This window comes from Catharus ustulatus, chromosome 9 (genome assembly GCF_009819885.2).
Source record: "Catharus ustulatus isolate bCatUst1 chromosome 9, bCatUst1.pri.v2, whole genome shotgun sequence".
NCBI classification, from domain to species: Eukaryota; Metazoa; Chordata; class Aves; order Passeriformes; family Turdidae; genus Catharus; species Catharus ustulatus.
In genome coordinates this window covers 31,123,943-31,141,196 of record NC_046229.1, presented here as the reverse complement: position 1 = coordinate 31,141,196, position 17,254 = coordinate 31,123,943, and the positions used below count along the sequence as shown (strand labels likewise).

At 53.5% G+C, this 17,254-nt stretch overlaps 1 long non-coding RNA gene across 1 annotated transcript; it reads left to right on the top strand.

The window, feature by feature from the left end:
* The first annotated feature begins 3,071 nt into the window (after positions 1-3,071).
* Positions 3,072-7,744, top strand: LOC117000247. The gene is made up of 3 exons (XR_004418725.1): positions 3,072-3,366; positions 6,675-6,768; positions 6,983-7,744. It is a non-coding gene; the product is annotated as an uncharacterized LOC117000247 (long non-coding RNA).
* The last annotated feature ends 9,510 nt before the right edge of the window (positions 7,745-17,254 follow it).

Below are 17,254 nucleotides of genomic sequence, written 5' to 3'. Positions count from 1 at the left end.
GGACACCTCCCACTAGAGCAGCTTCCTCAGTGCCCCATCCAGCCTGGCTTTGACATCTCCAACATCCCCACCAAATCCCATCCTCTGCTGCAGAGGATGCCTGTCCTTGCTGTGAATGCTTGAACTGCACTGAAGGAGCCAATTGTTCTCCTTCAGGGAAGGCTGCAAGATCTCCAAAGGATTTTGAAGTGTGAAATGTCCTGTGTGTGGTTGGAGAGCAGCATGAAGGTGGCTCTCTGCTGGCTGCATATCAGGTGGCCGTGGCTGGAGTTGCAGGGGGAACTGCCAGGCAAAGTTTCCCCTGAACCCACCCAAGACCTGCCCTGGTTCATATTTCTGTGAATGACCCGAAAAGCAGAAGAGCAATGTTAAGCTGTGTGAACGAGGCAGAGCTGGGGGTCTCAACAGCACTGGAAGTACTGGGTGTTAAAAAAAGAGAAGTAGTGACCTGAAATAAAGGACCAACAGGAATGATATGAAGAGCAGCACTATAAAACACAGCATCTTTGAGCCTGAGGAGCAACAGCACATGATAAGATAGGGCTTTGTTTATCTTAAAACCCTCATGGCAAGAGCTTCCAATACCTCCTCCAGTGGAACAGCAGATACAAACCTGATCATCCTTCCCTAGGAAATGTAAAGAGTGGAGAGAGTACAAAGGAAATCAGCTGTCCTGGTTGAATTTTTTGTGAGGGTCAGATCTGTCCCTCTTCCATTTTGTTTTTTTCCAACATGGCAGAGATATGCTCTGAGCCCAGTTTCCACCTTTACCCAGCAGAAGAAAATGTTCTTCCCATTTTTTTTGCCTCCTAATGATGGTGACAATGACCATTCACCTCGGTTTGTACGTGTCCTTACCATGAAAGACCCTTCTTGTGCTCGGCACTAATGTTCCCAACTCTTGACTTGGAAAGGCTACACTGGCCAAGTGGACAGTCAGTGGTTCACTGAGAGGCTGTCTGCTCTGCAATTAACAGATAAATGCCCACCATTGTGGGTGGAAAGGCGTTTTAATTAAAATCCCTTGGTATTGGCTTTGGCCAGCCCTGGACTGAATGGGAAGAGGGCGGAAGGGCCAGGTCAGTGACTTGGGTCACCCCAGGAGAGCACCCACTGAGCTGAGACTGAGCACGAGGAAGGGCCTGGTTTATAATTGCATGGGATTTTGATTTATTTTTTTCCCCTCAAGTGACCTGCCCAATGGACAATTCCAAGCCAATAGGAAGGCAGACACTGCCAACCCAAAGTTGGGATAGGTCCACAGGTTGTTTGAGCCCTAATGAGGAACCATGAATGGAAGCTCACATCCACACGGGAAAAACACCTCAATTCCTTCTCTAATGAGCGTGGCTCTCCAAATCCTTTTGTCTTGGCCTTTGCTTGGCTTTCAGAGGTGCCAAGGGCTGCATCTTCCAAGCTGCTGCCACCTACTCTGTCTCCTCTCGTGATGGCCACCAGGAAGGTGCCAGGTGGCCAAGGTGGACCTGCAGCATGTTTGTGGTGGTGGCATGGGTTAAGTAAGGTCCTTGGAGGGTGACACCCGCTGAGTGAAGCTGTGCTCACCAGTGGCATGCTGAGCTCTGGACAAACCACAAGCTGTTGGTGTGTACACCCCAAAAGTGTAACCACAGGTGCTCCCTCACGACAAAGTGCATCAATTAATGCAATCAATTAATGCAAGCATCACAGGAAGTGCCAGGAAACTGGAACCAGGATGCCTTTTCCATGGAGCAAGTCCTGCTTGCTTTCATGATCCTGTTTATATTTCTTCTGCTCAGGATGGGGTGATGAACTTTCTGATTTGCATACTAAAGAGCAGTCAAAATTTAGAAATATAAAAAACTTAGTGAGTGTTAGCTACATAACTTGTCACCTGAAGTCCAGCATGAGGGTCCTACCAACCCATGTTTGCCCTTGACAAAGCACCAGGGCCCTGAAGATGCTTGTTGAGGTAATTTGGGAGGTTTTCCTCCCACCCCGTCCCCTCCACTTTGGACTCTTGCACCTTTCCTTCAGACTTTTTCCAGAGGTACCCCAGACATTCCTGCAGGATGATGGAGAGAGCATCTGGCACAGCCTTCTGGGAAGGGGGTTTAGTTTTCTCTTGGGCTCTGGCCTAAAGAAATCAATTTGATTTCACATGCTTTAAGGAAAGAGGGAAAATAAAAAAATCATTTTCTGCTGCCGCTGCAGTTTCTGGGCTCCTGTTTCAGGTTCAATTTTGTGCTGTGAAGCTGCGTGGGAGCACTGAGCAATTTTGGCATTTCTCAGCCAGTGCTGATGGTGATGGAGGCTTTGCTCAGGTGAAGCCAGGCTACACCTGGCCAGGACGGGTGTAGGTGCCCAGGGTGGGCAGGGAGGGAGAGGGGGCAGTTTGGGTGGCAGGGCTGGGAAATGGGGAGATGCCCGGTGGTAAAGCACAGGGAGTGCTCAGAGAGGCTGCAGGGCTGGGTGAGCCATCCTGCAGGGCTGGGTGAGCCATCCTGCTGGGATCAGTTTAGCCCCGTGCTGGGCCAGCCACCTGGGATCAGATTAGCATTTGGGGGCAAGTGGCAGGGTTGGTAAAAAACGCCATTTTTGCTGCCCAAGCGTAGCAGACAAAGAGGTTGGCCGCGTTTTCCCGTCTCCTTTCAATCCCCTTTCTGCACGGTAACACTCTCTACTTCCAGACCTTGTTCTTTTTCTCTTTTCTTTACAAACTTTCCCTGCCGTTTCCTCTCCCTTCCCTGGCACCCCCCTGGGGTCCCCTCGCCCCTCTCCCGGGGTCCCCGGGCTGGCGGGGTGCCGGGGAGGTGCCAAGGCGATGCCAGCGCTTCCCGCTGCCTCCCTGGCGGCACAAAGGGGACATTCAGGCGGGCACCGACCCTTCCCCCGCCACCGCTGTCCCCCTGTCGCTGTCTCCCGAGCAGGGAGCGCAGCTGAGCCGTGTCCCAGCGGAGGCGAGCTGGAATCCAGCGCCACAAAACCGGCCCTGTGCGCGCTCCCCTCCCCTCCCGGCGTGTGCCCGCGCCCCCTCCCTCCGTCCCCCCCAAAAATCTCCAAGTCTGCCCGGTAACACCGAGCCGGGCTCCTTCTCCCACCTCCATCCCCGGCCAATCCGAGCGCTGCCAGCGCGGCGGCGGAGATGCGAGGGGCAGAGCTGCGGAGCGCCGTGTTTGCCTTCTCCCCTTCTTCCTCCACAGCACAGCAGCTCGGGTTTTGTTTGCCAGCTCGGGGCCGGAGGGGAGGCGTGGGTTGGAGCTTGGAGGCAGCTCCCGTCCTTCCCCAGCAAAGCAGAATAGCCTCAGAAACACGGGATGGGATTTCATCGCTGCTCAAGGGAGCCTTGTTCTTAATCGCGGGCAGAGCAGTGTCTGATCTCTAGAGGTATTTTAGGTATTTTAGGTACTTTAGGTATTTTAGAGGTGGGACGGAGGAGAGAGAAGCAGGGTTTCATCCTCCCTGGCTCCAATTCCTGGCGGTTCCAAGGGGTTTGTTTTTCCCCCTCCTCTTTGCTTTGCTGTTTTCCCTCATCTCTGCCGGTGCTGTGTTTTTGGAGCAGGGGCTGGAGCAGGACTGGTGTGATGCCCGTGCTCCTGGGGCACTGGGAGTGAGTGGCAGGGATTGCCTGCTGCCCTCCAAAACTCCACAGGAAGCTGCAGGGATGGAAACACCGAACGTACTGGACTTCAGGGGATGCTTGCCAGTCCCTGTGCCTCCTCCCTGCACCAGGGCTTTTTGCAGCCACAGGGCATGAGCTGATGGTGACTGGGAGCAGAATAATAAAATCACATTTTGGTCTTTCCTGGCCTGTTCCTGGGGCTCCACCTCAGCATGGGCTTGCCACACCTAGAGCATGGAGGTATCAGGGATGTCCAATGCCCATCCCTGACATCAAGGATGGGTGTTTGGACCCAAGGTTGGTGGTGCAGGCAGGATAACATACCTGTGTTTCCTGCTGAAATGCAGAGCTGTGCTGAAATGCGGCAGTGCCCAGTGAGTGGTGGAGGCCAGGTCATAGCTGCTCTTCCATGGAAATGTAGGAGCTCTGCTGTGTCCATGGCACTGATGCCAGTGAAAAGGCTGCCCAGGGAAGTGCAGGAGTCATAAATATCCCCTGGGGATATTTAAAAAACATGCAGACACGGCACTGGACTCAGTCTTAGAGGTCTTTTCTTACCTAAAGGATTTTATGATTCTCTGCTCTTCTAATTTGCATCCTGCTAAAGGCTCAGCCCGGGAAGTTGTGTTGTGGCTTAAAGCAAAGCAATCCATATGGGATCTCAGGAAGCAAAGGGTTGAAAGCAGGAGGCCAGGTCACCATGCAGCTTATGCCTTGCAGGGAAATTTCTGCCAGCAATGGTGCCAGTTAGAGAGGATTGTCCTGACATCCCAACACTTTGCAGGCACCTCCAGAGGAGTGCCACATTCCCCTGGCTTTTTGGGATGTCATGAAGGGAAGACAGGACAAGGGATGCTAGGACAGGCATCCTAAAGGTGTGGGGAGAGAACATCTGCCTGCTGTGAGCTGGTGGCCTGGAGAGGGGTCAGGCTGAGTCCTGCAGGCCCAGAGCTTGTGTGGGGCTGCAGATGTCCTGGGAATGCCGTGCCAGTGGTGTGGGGTGGCTGGGACAGCTGGCAAGGGCAGTGTATCCCTGTGCCTGCTTCACCCCAGGGAGAGGCTCAGCCCAGGGCTCCTTGCACAAGCTGTGGAGATGAGGAGAGCCGGGCCAGGGGCATGGAGCAGCCCAGGATGTCCTGTGGCAGCTCTCCTGCAACAGCTGCCTGGGGGAAACGCCAGGAATGACAGCTCCCAGGGGAGAGGGAGCAGCTCAGCACCACGGCCTCTTCCCTACACAGGGATGGCACGGGCAGTGCTGGCAGAAGTTGTGCCAGCAAAGAGGTGTTATTTCTTAAAAAGGCATCAGGGTGTGTTTTTCCTGTCCAGGATGGGGATACAGGTGGGTTTTGCAGTAGGATGAGGGTCCTCCTGGTGCAGGACAACTCTGTGTTTATGAGGCAGCAAAGGTAGAGCTCCAGCTCAGCCTTTTGAGGCCAAGATGAGGGGAAAGGGCAAGCAGGGAGTGAGCAAGGGGGGCAGCCAGCTTGCACCAGGGTTATGGAAGGGTGATCACCTTCAGGAGGGTGTTTGCTGAGGCATGGCCCCATTGCCTGTGGCAATTCCCATCCCTGCCAGTGATCTGAGCAGGGCAGGATCAGTCCAGAGCATCAGGGGTGACCTTCCCTTCACTTTTCAAATCTCAGAGGAGACTCCCCTGGAAGAATGACTAAGTTTTCTTTGGAGCAAAGAAAATCTTCCCCTCCTCCCTCAGTGCTGAATGCTCTGGCATCGCACCAAATAGCAAAGACAACATGAAATACACCCTCATTTCCTTGGCCTCTCTTCCCAGCCATCCCCCAGCAAAGAGAGGCATCTGTGTTTCTAGCTTCAGCCTTCTTCCAGGGCTGGGTCTTTGTCGCTTTTTTTGGTGCCAAAAGCTTTGAAATCTGTTCAAGGCATAAAACAAGGAGCGAGCAGCAGAAGCAGCACTGCCTGTTAAGCTCTGCCTGCTGCTGGTGGTGCCCCAAAGGGCCTCCTGTGCTCAGGCTTTTAAGGTGCATCACTGAGGCCACCACGAACCCATGGCATTGCTCAGCCTCCCTGTTTAGTGCACGTGGGGAATGGAGCCACTCAAACCTCTTCCCTTCCAATGCAGATTAAAAAAAAAAAAAACCCAGAAGGCTGGAACAAGGATGTTGGCTCTGCCCCACTGGAAGCTGCTGGCCACAGCCACGATGTTGAGTCTAATGCATGGGCTAAGCAGATTTGGGAGAAGCTAATCAGCAGAGAGTGATCCTGCTGGTGTGTGCCAGGCCATCTCCCCCAGGAGCTGGAAGCAAGATGGGATCAGAAGTGTGTGTGGTATCCACTGTGCCTTCATCATAGCAGCTCCTCATCTTCCTGTCCTCTTGCAAAGCGACTCAGAAGGCAGAGAAGGGCTCTCCCCTTCTCCATGCTCTCAGCATGCTGCAGGCACCTTCCCAGGACATTGCTGCTTGGCTGAAGGTGTGATGGACAGGGATAACACTGGGAAGAGCTCTCACCCTTTTGCTGTGGGCTGCAGAGGACACAGGGGATGGACCCACCTCACACACACAGGAGTGCCTGGTTTGGGGGGATGGGGAAGGCAGGGGATTTATTAAATCCCTTGGAAGGAGGATTTAGAGCCTGCAGGCCTTGCCTAGTCAGGAGGAAATCATTCAGCGGTGGGCTGAATAATTTCCAGCCTCAGTATCTCATGCTGCCCATTCCTTTGCACTTCGCTGAGCCGCCCTTCCAGCCACCCTCCTGAGCTCAGAACCACTCCAGCAGGAGCTGTAAATCTTTGCCATCAGCTCTGGGATTCCCATGCCCTCCTGTTTGCCACCCTTTGCCCTGGACACTCGGTCAGGGCAGAGGATTAAAGAGGGAAGTGGAATTGACAGGAGGGCGTGCTTTGGGAATGACGTGCTGGACAGGACTCGGGTGGGGGCTCTGGGATGGGGCAGGACAGGTCCCAGAGGTCAGCTGCCACGTCTGGGTGTCAGAATGGGAAGAGGTGTGAAGGTTGGCATGGGGATGTGCATGCAGGCATATTTATTGCCTCTTCAGGGTTGCCTTACAGTTAAAATTTATGGTACATCTTCTCTTCCAGCTGCATTTCCGGGATCCGGCTTTTGTTTCCAGGACTGCAAAGATGACTCTGGAAAATGGCACGCAGAGAGTTTCCCCCCAGCCCTGGCACTGAGGTGAGGTTTTCCTCTGCTCTGCCATCTCCTCCCTGCTGCTCCCGTCCCTCCTGCTTGTTTTCCACGTCCTGCAGAGCCAGCTGATCAATGTGCTGCGATATTTTCTTCCAAATGAAGCTTCCTACAGTAGTAAAAAATGGAAAATGTGTTTTGTGCTGCAAATGAGAAATGTCCGTGCCCTGCTGCTCTACCCCATGTGTTCCCTCCCCTGCAGGTAGGTCTGGGAAAGCTCCTGAGTCACCCTGGTCCCCATTTGTTCCCAGCCGTGCCTGGGGGAGATGGGGGAGCACCAACACCACCAGGGCCTGGTGACAACCTCCAGGTGAGTCTCCAGCTCCTCTGGGCTGCAGAGGGTTTGAAACCTCTGTTTGCAACCCCTTTTTTTGCCCTCCTGGTGTCACCTGGTCACTGCTTAGGCAGATGGTGTAGAGGGAAGAAAGAGTTTCCCAGTGTGAAACCCAAGGGATGTGTGGATCGTGCCAGGATGGCGCCAGCTGAGCATTTTGTGCTCCCAGGCAGCAAACAAACCTGTGACTGGTGCCATCTCAGGACATGGTGGCTTCAGGGAGAGATCAGTCTCCAGTGACCACCAGGAGCAGCCTCTGAGCCCCAACATGGGAGCTGAGCCCATGCCCAAAAATCCCTTGGCAAATTCCTCATGAACCTCTCTAGGAACGGGACTGCTCCATGGCCAAAGTCCACCTTCAGCACTGCATAACTGCTCATCCTCAGGGTGTTTGCCCTGGCATTCCTCACTGCCTGCTGAGCATGGAGCACAGGGCACAGACTCCTCCTGGGGTCCCTGGGGCTCCCCATCCACCTGCTGGTTTACAGTCCTTTATATTGAGCTGGATTAGATGACTGTTTCTGGATTACAGCCCTTCATACTGAACTGGATTAGATGACTGTTTCTGGATTGCAGTCCTTTATATTTAATAACTGGATTAGATGACTGTTTCTGCAGCTACTGTTACTGTTTTGCACTGGCCATATTTATAGGGTGTTCTGGTCATATTTATAGGGCTGCAGAATCAAGTTACAGCTTTAAGGGCTGCAGCTCTGTAGGTCACAGCAACCCTGGCTAAAGTGGAGGAGCATCACCCATCGGTACCAGCACTTCCAGGGTGGCACAGCAAACAGAAAACACCTCCCCAGTGGAGTGCTCTGAAATCTTCTGCTTTGGGGGGAACAGGCCCAGGGAGACAACCCTAAACCCTGAAAGGAGGCAGTTCAGGGACCTTGGGGTTCCTGTTTCCCCCCAGCCTGGCACACTGGGGAGCTGCCAGCCCTGGAGCTGCCGTTATTGTGGCAGCAGTAAACACCTTCCTGATCAAAGTCCAGTCCCACGTCCTGCCTGCCAGAACCACCCTGCTGGCCCTGGATGGGAACCTCTCTGCTCCTGCAACCCCTCTGCTCATGCTGATCCGTGTCTGGGGTGCTCGTGTGGGCCTGGAGAATGAAGCCCAGGGTGATGCTGATTCAGCCCCAGCTAAATGTTGGCTTTGCACAGACCTTGCTGGTCAGGACACCCTCATGTCCACCTTTCCTGAGGGCAGAGGATGTCCCTGAGGGCACACAGGCTCTTAGCTGGAGTTCAGGATGATGAATATTGAAGCATAATAAGCGAGCAAGCAAGCCCCTTCCAGCAGGATCTCTCTGACTGCAGCGGATCTCAACCACACTGCACGTTCTGAGGAGCTAAAATTAGCTGTGTTCCCATGCAGAGGCTGTGCTGGAGCTCTGCTTGGAGCATCACAGCTTTAGGAGCTGTTGCTGCTGCTGGTTTGGGTGTGAGTGCATGGGGGTGGGCAAAAATCAATTTTTTTCAAAAGTCACTAGCCCAAAGGCGGGGGTCGGTGAAACGAATAACCTTTGTGCAACGTTTGAGATAAAAACGCTGCTCACAGGGCTTGTGGAGCCTCTCCTGCCTCACTGCAGCCCCAGGATGCATGGAGAGACTTGCAAAGCCCCCCTGACTCAGTCTCCACCATGCTGCCCCAAACCCACAATCCCAAAGGAAACTCCACGTCTTTCCTTCGTGTCTGCCCGCTTGCAGATGACTGCAGGATGAAGAAAGTCACCTCCCCTGCTCCAGCATCCTGCACAACGCCCAGCAGGGCCCATCCCTGGGCACAGGGAGTCCCAAATGAGCTCTTTGTGAGTAATGAGGAGTTCCAGCACATGCAGTGAAAATAAGGAAGCATCAGGCAGCAGATAAACCAGCTCCACCAGCCTGAAGGAGCCCTGATTTGTGGCCACACTCACTGGACTCCTCAGGCTCTGGCTCTCCTGGCTGGAAAACCAAGGAGAATAAAAAGAAGGATGCCAAGGCTGAGCTTAGCTTTCCCCTCTGCAGATAAACCCCTTGGGGATGAGGAAATTGGCTGTGATTGTTTGCCAGTGAGTCTCTCCCGGCGTGCTGGGCCAAGGTGGGAGGATGAGCAAACACCCTCCTCTGTCCTTGGCCTCATGGGGAAGGGTGGAGAGCTATCCCAAAGAGCCAGAGCCCTGCAGCACCCAGGTGGCACCCAGGGAGTGAAGCAGCAAAGGTGAGAGTGGAGGGACCCTCCCTGTCCTGCCCTGCAATATTTGGGTCACACCAACACTCTCCATCACTGCACAGCTACCAGGAGAGATGCATAAATCACCTGAAAATAAAAAAGTGCAAGGTCTTTCTTCAAGTATTTCCCCATTGCTAGTTCAAGTGTTGGTGTTTTTTCCATTCCATGCAAGAAATCTACTTTTTGATGCCTCCCATCCCACGCTGTGGTTTGTGGGAGCAGAGTTGGTGTCCAGCAACGTTGCCAATATTCCCTGGCTGCTTGGGGTGTAGTACAAAGGCACAGGCAGCTTGCTTTCCCTTCTCCAGCTGATGGGAAGTCAGGAAGGATGATATGCTTTAGCTGGGAAGTAAATCAGCCAGTGAAGCAGGCTGAGCTCATGGATATTGAATCACAGCAAGTGCCTGCATTTTTTGACAGCAAAGAGCCTGTCAGAGGCACCTTTGGCACCTGCAAGCCTTGATTTGGGGTGTCTCAGATATTAATTGCTTAATTGGAAAGCTCGAGGGGACAGAGGGTGGGAATTTCACCTTCCCCATCCCTGTTTTCCTGGCAGCAGGAGCAGTTTGCTGCAGTGCTCCCGTCTCTTCTGGAGCCGGAGCCATGCAAACAAACGGGGGCTGATTGCGCCCCGCTCCCGGGAGCTGCGGATGTGAGAGGCAGCAGAAAAACTTGCTCACTTGGTGTTTTTCTGAGTGCCTGCCAGAGCTGCATCTGCTCCTCGCGCGGGATCGCTGCCTGGCTGCTAGAAGAGAAGAATTTGAATAATTTCTGTCACGTGGAGGAAGAGGGAGCAGAGAAGCCACCCTGAAAACTGATGCTCGTGTTCATCGACTGCCATATAAGATGCATCAATGTATGGATTTTTCTTTTTTTCTTTTTTTTATTTCCTTTCTAGAGTAGCACTTTCCAAAATTATTATTATTTCAGGGCTCTGGTGCTGTGTGTCTCTTAGAAACCTCAAATCCTTTATTGAGAAGCTCCTAAAACCCTACTCCTGGTGCCCCACTGTGGGAGTATAAATCAAATCCCCCTCTTTTCTCTCATTTATGCACCCTGAGTCTCCTAATTCCCTGCTTTTATACATGGAGATGTGTGTATGGATCAAGCCTCCTCCCAAATGGACTGTTCTGAGTACAGGGCCACATAAAAGGCAGAAATGTCCAACAAAATCAGACCTGGTGAAACCAAATAAAGTAAAAAAGCTACAGGCAGAAAAGCTCTGTAGAACTGCAGCAAGAGCTGCTGAGAGGTTTTCTCTGGTCCCACCTCCCCAACCTCAGCGAATCCTCTTGCTTGTGGTCTGGCTTGGAACTGGGAGGGAGGGAAGAGCATGAGCAGATGTGATTGCTTGCAGAGGAAAGAGGCACCTGGGTTGATGGTGAGGAGACCCTCAGGACCTTCCAGACATTGGGCTGGGAGAGCCTTCTGCTGCTCTTTCCTTCTCCTTTCTTCCCATCTCTCAGCACCACCTCTTCAGAGAGCTGGCACCGGTTTAAACCCATTTATTTGAAGCCAGGGAGGGCTTCAAAGAAGGTGGAGAAATGTAATTACTGGGTCAGTGATTTATCTCCTGCAAGGTTCCCAAGGTGCAGTGTGTCTGCTGGAACAAAAATCACCATTCATCTGCCCCTGCTAATTCCATAAACAGGTCCAGGGATGAGATAGAGCCATTCCCAAGGGGGAGCCTGCATTTTGATGGATGCCTCAGACAGCTGCTCCCTTTGGGATGAGCACTGCTCTGCTGCAGGACAGACCTCAGCACCCCAAAACGGGGCCTGTCTTATCCCCAGCCAAAGGGAAGGGGCTGGGGGATCCATTCTGATCCCAGGGGGACTTACTCAGGCTCTCTGCTCCTCCTCTAATCCCTGAGGATATGCTGGGTGTGTTGGGAGGCTGGAGGGATGTGGGTCTCTGAGCTGACCTGTGCCTTTATGCCAAGTGTTTTAAATGGCACTAGAAAATGTGATATGTAAAAAACTAAAGTAATAATAATAATAGCATTTAATTAGGAGGATTCCAAGGCCTGCTGTGCTCTGGTTTGTCCAGGGGTAGGGAATGGAGCTGGGAGCATAACAGGGATATAACAAGCAGTAAAACATAATCCTGGGATTACAGGCAGCAATTAGCACCAGGGGTATGTCCATGTCACCCTGTGCTCCCTGTCTGCAAGGCCTGGGATAAAACACAGTGACTGGATTGTGCCTCCAGCCCAAGCTCACCCCACACCTCAATCCCTGGGTTTGGGCTAAGGCAGGATTAGACCTGTGCAAGTCACAGCCACCCTGGCCTGCCAAAAAAAACCCCAGCAGCACTGAGGGACAGTGCTGGGTTTGCAGGCAGCCAGGCTGTGCCTCCTCTGAGATGAAGGCAGATGGAGACAGCACAGCCCACTGCAGCCATTCCCTCCTGGTCAAGAAAATGGAAAATTCCCCATCATTAAAATGGGAATTCAGGGAGCCCTCGGTACTGACCTGCCAAGGAGGCATCAGGTCACAGCCAATGGAGTAACTTTTCCTGGGCTGAAACTAGATGGTCTTTAAGGTGACTTTCAGTCCAAATTATTCCACAAATTCCATGCCATAGCCCTTCCCTGGCCCAACAGCCCTGTGAGAGCGGCACCCCTCAAACAGCTCAGGTGTTTTCCCGAGGGAGGGCATTTCAAAATCTGAATATTTCCCCAAGGGACCGGCTGCCAGCTGCTGGTGTCCAGGAGAGGGCAGGGTGAGCCGCCACACCACAGCACAGCACCTGCACTTTGGGTTGTGCCAAGGTGTTATTCCCAGCCCAGACACAGCTTTCCCTTTTCCACATCTCTCCCCTCTCTTTTTATTTTTTTCTTTTCTTTTTTTTTTTAAGTTTTTTTTTTCTAATATATATTTTTTTAGGTGTTTAAGCCCACTGAAGCCCTGAGGTTTGTGCCTTTGCTGTCCCCTCCAGTGTCCCTGGAGAGCCAGGCCAGCAGGCACCTTGTTTACAGGGTGTTCCTGGTGCTGAGCCACGCACCCAGCTGCTCCTTGGAGGGATGACAGAGGTGACGTGCCTCGGCAGGCTGGACAGAATGCCCTGCAGTAATCCAGGGATCAGTTGCAAGGAACGGGTCCCTTCCAGGAAAAGCAGGCAGCTGTGCTCACCGTCCAGCCACCCAGCTGAGGCTTTGCCGTGGGCTCTGCCCCATCCCGGGGTTCTGCAGTGGTCCAGGAGCTCAGCAGGGCAGTGGGGGGAGTTGGCAGCACCTGAGAGGGTCAGTGTGGAAAACACCCTGTGCTGGGCAGCCCAGAGCGGGCTGGGAGGTGGAGAAAGCAGCCGGGGAGGATGATGGAGGGAGGTTTTCTGGGAGCTGGGAGGCACAGCATTGCTTTCTCCAGAAATAACACCCTTCCCCAGACACCCTGGAGACTCCTCTGGCCTTGCCCTGGCCCAGCCTGTTAATGTTTAACCCCTGGACAGGGACAGCGTGTTGCAGCCAGCAGGGAGGTGCTGTCAGCACTGGGAGGTTGGGCACACACACGAGGTCACCCCTGCACCAAGGGACCCCCGTGTCATCAGCAGCACCTGGCTCCCTAAACTCCAGGCTCGGAGGGAACAGCTCACCTGGGAAAGGGGCTGTGGGATCTGGGATTCCTTGGCTTCACTGGGGGTGAAAGGGGGAGGATGCTGGGTCAGAAGCTCAAAGCTTGGGGTGGTGCATGCTGTGACTCCCAGGTGTTTGTGCACACCAAGCCCCTTTTCCCCCAGGAACATCATCCCAAGCAGGCCCAGGCCTTCCAGGGGTGGTTGGTGCCATGTTTTATGGTGTTCTGGGTGAGCTCTGGCGTGTTGGGGGGAAAAAACCCCCCAGCTTCCTTGTACGCAAACAAAGCTCGACTTTATTGCCTTTAAAGTGCAACCAGCACAAACAATGGCAAAAGTGCAAACACTGATAATGCTCGGAACATTCTGAGCTGTGCAAACAGCCTGGAGGTGGGGAATGTGTTGAAATGAAGGGGTGAGGAGGGTGGGAGGAGGAGGGGTCCCTGCCCCAGCAGCCCCCCAGGGCCCCCATTCCCTTTCCCGAGGTGCCCCAGGCAGCGATGCTGGCTCTGGGTCTGGTGGGAGCAGGGCTGAATGGGAGCCTCCCAGAGCACAAACCCCACCGAGATGGGATGCAGATGTTCTGACAACACTTTTAGCCCCTGTGCCCTGCCCTGGCAGAAGGAAGAGCTCCAGAGCTGTACGCCAGAGCTGCTGGGACAAAGCAGAGCCACGCGTCCTTTTCCTGGTGGCTGCCCACACAGAGCATCCCACCCAGTTTCAGATGCCTTGTGGTGGTCAGAATGCTGCCCCTGCCTTGCTTTATTCCCTTTTTCCCCATCCCACCTCCTTTTAGCTGCATTGCACACACCTGGGCCTTCTTGAGCCTTGCTCAGAATTTTCTGTCCTATCCAGCTCTCCAAAGCCTTCCCCAGGGGATGAGCCAGAGGTGGCTGCTGGATATCCCAGCTTGCCTGGTGGCACAAATCCCTGTTTCCCACCCCTCCAGGCCCCTCAGGGCACATTTTGTCCTGGATAGGGGAGGATGATGCACAGAAGGCTCAGTCCTGGCAGAGGTGAGATGGTTTGCAGGGAACCAGAGCACCAGTGCCATAGGGAGGGACTAAAATCCAGCTCCTCAGGAGACATTTTAGGCTTCTGCCTCCTATTCCTTTGGATTTCCATCCAGGCTGGGAAAAGCAGGCCACTGCAAGAGGGATGAAAAGAAGAAAAACATCACTGGAGGATCAGGCAGGGTACAGGGACCTCAGCCCTTCTCTTGTTCCCATCCCTCTGGATCCCAGGCCAGGGAATCCTCCCAGGCTGGTTTTGCCGGCAGGCTGGGAGGGGAGGAGGTGCCTGGGATCAGGGCAGCCCCATCTCGATGCTCCAGCTGGTGAATTCCCACCAGAGGGGGATTTCTAGGAAACCAGGGACCCAACAAGCCTTTCCCTCACTGCCTGAGATCAAACCAGCCTCCAGCACCAGCACTTCTTTTCATACAGCCAGGAGGACCAGAATATTGGGAGGAATAAATGTCCTTGCCAGACCTACCCAAAAACAGCCAGTTCAGCATGTTACTGAGGGCTGGGACAGGCCAACAAAATGAGGATCCACTCGCTTTTGTAAGGCTTGGGAAAACAGGCTGGAGTACAGTACATAATGTAACAAACAAATAGACGCACTGGGCTGAGTTCAGTTGCTTTGGGACAAAGTGATCTGGTTTTCAATTTTTTTATAAAGCCAAAATTTCCTTTACTTTTGCTCCTAGATCTGCCAAGTCTCTTCTGAGGGAAGTTTTGGGGATTTTCCCAGCTGGACTCCATGTCTGTAGGAGAGGCCAAGAGTGCCTGCAGTGCCCTATCTGGGAGCAGAGAGGTGACAAACATCAGTTGTGACACCTGGGCTGGTGTTGGCCCAGGGTGGCTTGTGGATATAACCAAGGCTGGAGGCCAAAAGCAGTAAGTGATTAAAGAAAAACAGGAGTTTTCTCAGGCATGTGCTAGGTGCTGTTGAATGGCTTCAATTTGACAGAGGGCAGGTTTAGATGGGATATTGGGAAGAAATTCTTCTCTGTGAGGGTGGGGAGCCCCTGGCACAGGGTGCCCAGAGCAGCTGTGGCTGCCCCTGGATCCCTGGAAGTGTCCAAGACCAGGCTGGACAGGGCTTGGAGCAACCTGGGATAGGGAAAAGTGTCCCTTCCATGGCAGGAGGTGGAACTGGATGATCTTTACTGTCCCTTCCAACCCAAACCATTCCATGGCGTGGGGGTGACACTCTCACAAGAGGGACATTCAAGGAGGAAGGCAGACAAAGCAATCCTGGGTGCTTGATGCTCCCAGGTTTTTGGAGCAAGCTGTTATTCCCTTTACAAGCTCTTTCTGTCCTGCTGCTCACCCCAAACACTTTCCTCCCAAAAAATCACAATGAGCATCACACAAGTCCCAGGAGCCCCATTTTCCCCCAGCCCTGCCCCACAGGCTGCCAGGAGCAGCTGTACCTCACCTGCAGGGTGCTGGAAGCTGCCAGGCCTAAAATGTTCACAGCTCCCCAGGGAGCAGCAAAGCTATTTCAGAGGCTTCAAAATTGCAGCAGCCAAAATTATTTCCTACATTAAGTTATTTAAGCATCTGGCTGTGCAGGTATAAAAGCAGCTTGCTTAGAGAAAAATGCTTTTCCCTGCTAACTTCCTTCAGTTTTCCCACGAGCATGGAAATTGGGATTTGGGGCAGTAACCTGCTTTTGGTGACCTTGTTTGGGATGGGACAGGGTGGCATCCAGGCCACCAGGTCCCTGGAGCACTCAGGATTCATCCATGGGGAGGAGCAGCCGGGTCAGTGCCATCCCCAGCAGGCAGCCCGTGTCCCAGCCTGTGTCCCAGCCTGTGTCCCAGCCCGTGTCCCAGTCCCTGTCCCAGCCCGTGTCCATGTCCCAGCCCGTGTCCCAGCCCGTGTCCCAGCCTTACGCCAGGGTCAGGCGCCCCACATCACGCGCCCCACATCACATCACCACCGACTGGCACTTCCCAGCTGCTTTGAGGTGCTGCCAGGGACTGGAGGTCGCGCCTGCCAACAAATCCCAGGCATTGTGCTCCATCGCTCCCCCCTTTCTCCCCGTTAATGGCCCCTTTCTGTCCCCAGGGAATGTGATTCTGCATCATCCCATCCTCAGCTCTGCTCCGGGCTGCCTGCCTGCACCCACCCCTGGCCACGTCCCAGCTGGGGCTCTCCATGCTGGCTCTGCAAGGAGCGATGAGCCCCACCCCATCCCCCCCAAATCACCTGGTGCATTCAAGAAAATCTCTCCCACCACAGCAGCCAAGACACCAAAAATGGGATTTATCCCTCAATTGTTGCAAGAGCATCTCCCTCGCTCTGCCTCACGGTGCTACCCAGAGCAGTGCACGCAGCAGTTGGCACCCCAAACCCAAGGGCTGCAGCAGGTGGGGCTTGGAAGCTCTCTGGGAGCACACAAGCCACCGAGCCAAGCTGTTGTTCTCATTTGTTATTCAGTGTTGAGGAAATCTGCATTCGTTCTCCCGGCAGCCTCCCCATCCCGGAGGATAATTGATGCTAACGTCATTTCATTTCAGTCCAGCTGCTGGGCTCGGGAACAGATGTTTTATTGTTCCAACTGAACACACGGATCCCAAAAAAAAATAATTTAAAAAAGCAACAAAACCCAACTATTTTGTGTTCGTGGTGAGGTTAGCCGTGGTTTCCTCTCCCCACAAATGGGAGGAGGCAGAGCAGCAGTCCCAGGGAAGACCCAAGGTTTATACATCCAATATATGATTCTACACCCCCACCTCCAAAATCCTGCCCTGTCCAACAGGCAGGTGCTTGCAGAGGAGAATCATCTCCTCAATGCTGAGCTGTCACCTTCAGCTGGGATGCACAGCCCTGGCATCCACCTGGGTTTTCCACAGAGGAGCACAGCACATGCTCAAGAGCAAAGACATGCCTCTCCTCCAAGGAGAAGCCAAAAATGGGCAAAAATGTGCCACTGGCACATGGATTTTCAGAGCTCAGCCTCTTGTGAAGGAACTCATGGACAGCACCCTTGGGTGATGCAGGGTGGGAGTGCTGCACTCACAGCCGTGCTGGGAATCTCCCAGGGACACACACATGGCACCAGGAGCACGGGATGGAGGGAGGAGGTCCATGACTTGCTCTGCAGCAGGTGCAGGACAACTCCTGGAATCACAGGCTGAGCTCTCCACTGCACCCTGAAGCATTCCTGTGAAGCTACCACAAGGCAAGCTGTGGAGCAGGTGGAAAAACCTTCCCTTGTCTGCCAAAAAAAGAGATATTTAAAATGAAACATCTTACTGAGCAGCCAAAAAAGGAGCCCTAAAGCTACCCAGGTTAACAGATGTTAAATGTTGATTTTCACTCTAGCACTAACAACCC